A 3,858-nucleotide genomic window follows, 5' to 3' on the forward strand; every position below is an offset into this window, starting at 1 on the left:
GGGCTGCCATTGTCTGACAGATAGAAGTGTGCTCGACCAATCACAGCTGAGTGTGTGCCAGAGACAGCTCAAGAGGAAGGACCCTGTCCTGTACTGCTTTACAGATTTATAGGAAAAGAGTGGCAGAGAACATCTGGTATACTATATAATACTGGGAATTCTCAAGTTGAGGAAGCAGTCTTGCTCAAAGATGGAACCTTCAGAGGTCAGCTTCTGGCATCAGCCTGATCTTTCCTTGAGCGAACACAGACTTGCTCAACCAGCCTCTTGCTAAGCTACCAAGAGGGCAGCTGGGATTTGTCTCTTCTCTGGCACCAAGTAGGTAATTAGGCACTCACTGAGTTTGGAATACACAGAACTATTATCATTAGGAGGAAACTCATGTTTATTTCATTTAAATTTGCTCTCCGCCCACGTGCCAGCTATGGTAAAGCCCTCAGGGGTAGATGAGCAGGGTGGAACTTTCTGTGCCTGCCCACTTCACAGGGAAGGGAGGGGGCAGATTAGCTACAATGGGTTATTTGTGCTTCTAGATTCCTGGAATGGCAATCAAGTGAACTTCTCTCAGCTGCTGGGTAGAAGAGGTAGCCACTGGAGAGGCATAGGTGCAAGGGAACCAGGTGGGCACAGCTTTCTGCCCTGCATCACAGCTTGGGCAGAGTAGCCTCCACTGTGCCTGGGAGAACCTCAGGACCACTCTGGGAGAGGTCTAGTTAGGTGTGGCAGTCATGCTGTCCCAGTCAAAACATCCCAGCCTGTAGCAACCATGTGATGACTGTCGAATGCTCTTTTGGAGATAAATACTTGAAATCAAGGCTATCTCAAAGGGAAAAACAACACAGGATCCACCAGAAAGTTGGCTTTTCGTCTGTGTGTGTGAGCTCCGAAGGCCCAGCATCCCTGGAAGTTCTAGGTCTGGGCTTAACATGGAGCAGGATAGCGCTCCCACTGTAACCAAAGAAACGGGCTGAGTTGGGAGGAAGAGTCTGGACCACGAGATGGCTGGGGGCTGGACGATGCTCCTGGGGAGAAGAAAGCTTCATTTCCTTTCACAGGCAGTAAGAAGCACTGCAGTTTTAGAAGGCAAAGGATGTGGTTCTGAGCATTGGGCAAGCCTTTTTTGTTTTCCCTCCCTCAAATTGAAGAGACTCTCAAGGTGGGCTGGATCTGCAACCTTGGGCTGGATCTGTGACCTCCGGATGATGGTTGGACCCATGAACTTGCCATGCCAAGGATGAGAAAATATAGCCTTCTCTGTCAAAGGTCATTGTGGCCTATCTACTCCTACTACTACTGGCTATTAACCAGGAACTCTGCTGAAAGCTGTACAAGGATTTTTTCACTTAACCCTCAAAATAACCCCATGAGGTTGAACAAGAATTTTCAGCTCTTTGTTCTGCTTCTGTAGATATGCTTGCCTCATAGGCCATGGGGCAGGGTGACCTAAAAATTAACTAAAGACTCATTCTCCCTTTTGCTTGTTCTGTCTAAACAACAAATGTAACTGCCTGCAACCCATAGCAACTCTCGTGCTTTGTAACTGTCTGAGGACAAATTAACCAATCAGCCCAGGCCGACTAAGCCCTATAAAAGCAAAGTTACCCCTGAGCTCCGGGCCCAGATCTTCAGAGCACTAGCTCCTCTGGGACTGCCGGTGCAATAAACCTGAGTTCTCCAACTCTCTGAGTGCTGCTTGGTTTCTTGTTGGTCTGATTTTTGCAACATTTCTGCAACAAGGTAAGTACTACTGCAATTTAGGAATCGGAAGCTTAGTGAGGCCACATAAATTGCCCAAGATAAAACAGCTCAGAGTGGTATAGCCTGGATCAGAACACAATTCAGTCAGACTCTCTAGAGTCTAGAGTTCACCATTACTCTGCTTTGCACATGCTTCAAATGTCTCAACAGCAAGTAATCTATGCAGCCAAAATATTTTTTTCAGATAGCTCCACATGACAGTAACTGTGTTTATCTTGTTCACCAGTGTGGTCTAAATGCCTTGGCCAGTGCTTGGCCCACAGTCAGTACTAGATACGTATTTGTGGAATGAAGACAGAAATGAGTATGTAGCAGAGAACCAGCAGTTTGTCCTGAGCCTCTTTCCTGAAGCGAGCTATGAATCATCTTCCTATACCAGGTCAAGGGAAGAAAGCTGCGGGCCATCAGGCTAGTGAAGCTTTTAGTATTTCACATTCAAAACGAGCATTGTTTTATGATCCAAATCAATTATCTTGACATTCTATCACATCTTATCGGCCTCTTCTTTATTCAAAATGTTGTCGGTAGTATTACTTAATAAACTGGAGCAAGCGATAAATTCCACTGCTGTACAGAGACTGCGGTTGGGTTCCCAGCACCAAAATGATTTTGATTATTGAGTTGGCATATACCCTTACACATTCCTAAATCAGTGGTTGGCAGCAGCAAGATTCTGAGAGAAAGAGAAAAAAAATAGCACACGCACACACACACGCACACACACATCCAGCAGCTTCAAAGCCTCTTACACGTTAATGGATTCCTTATGGATTACACGGCTGTAATTGTGAAAGAGGACAAAGAACGAGAAAGAACCTTCTTTAAACAAAATTAAAAAAATATATACTCTTTTGAAAAGTCATTTTTTCTGAAGAGAGTAGGAAAAAGAAACTAACATAATGGAGCTCTTAAAAATGAGTGTCGGCAACACAATAGGAAACCAGAATAAATGCATGAAAGGCAACCACAAGAGGCCGATCGTGGAGTGAGTTCATCTGTCCTCTAACAGCAGATGAAGTTAGAGAAAACGAAGAGCGGAGAATAGTCAGAGGGAGAATTACCGGCTCATAGTAAGAGGCCCAGGTGAAGGTGGAGGTATGGTAGGGGGAGGAACATTCTAGAATTCAAAATAACAGGCTATTCATATCGTATTCCTAAAATCCATATGTTGAAACCTGTTTATACTATCCTGAAATTAATTGTTCAATGTTCAAGTTTCAGCGTCCCCGCCAATGACCCACCAACAATTTCCTTGTTCAGAACATTTTATTTTCTTGGCCCCTTGAAAAAGTAACGAATGAGCGTCTCCATTTATAAGGCTGCTCTGAAATGTCTTCTTACGTCATGGAGGCTGGGAGGTCATCTTGGGATACTGGATGTAATGGGGGGGCCTTGGGCTGGCGACCAGGAGGTTTTGTGATTGTGAAGCAACTTCTGATCCCATTAGCTGATGGTTGACTGACATTTTGGAACAAGATTTTGCAAGAGACTGGGGAAAGGAAAAGAAGGAGCATGAGAAGGAAGCACTTCAGAGATTGAGAAGGCAGGAATGAACCGAGTGCTCCCAGATTTGAGGAGAATTTTATTATTGGATACAGATCTGCAGTGAGCTTTCCGCCAGGATCTCAGTCTCAGCTCGAGGGGCCTAGTATAGGTTTTCTTATCAGCTTTGTGCTAAACTCACCAAGCAAACTGGCTTTGTGAGAAAAGGTAAGTTAACTTCTCATTTACAAATTAAGCAGCTAAGTATACAGGCATAAAGAGGCAGTCCTCTCTAGAAGGTTAAAGGTGATATTTTACAAAAAAAATAAAAGGAAGTCTAGCTTTACACACTTGAAATTGTTTCTCAGAGAAGTGACATAAGCTAAAAATAACCAGTTTCATGAAAGATTTATCTAGATTCTTTGGTGCTAGACTTGTAATAATTATTACTGGAAGCGAAAGACTTTAGAGACTGTTCTTAAATTTTCCTCAGTATTCCTGTCAGAGGCAGCAGATTGGCTGAGTTGCATCGATCTGGCTGAATGTGTAATTTCTCACTGAAGACAGTAATTACACTCTGAAAGATCTCAGAAAGTTCCTCTGTCCAAAAAGTGCGGG

This window comes from Pteropus vampyrus, unplaced genomic scaffold (genome assembly GCF_000151845.1).
Source record: "Pteropus vampyrus isolate Shadow unplaced genomic scaffold, Pvam_2.0 Scaffold16, whole genome shotgun sequence".
Classification (NCBI taxonomy): Eukaryota; Metazoa; Chordata; class Mammalia; order Chiroptera; family Pteropodidae; genus Pteropus; species Pteropus vampyrus.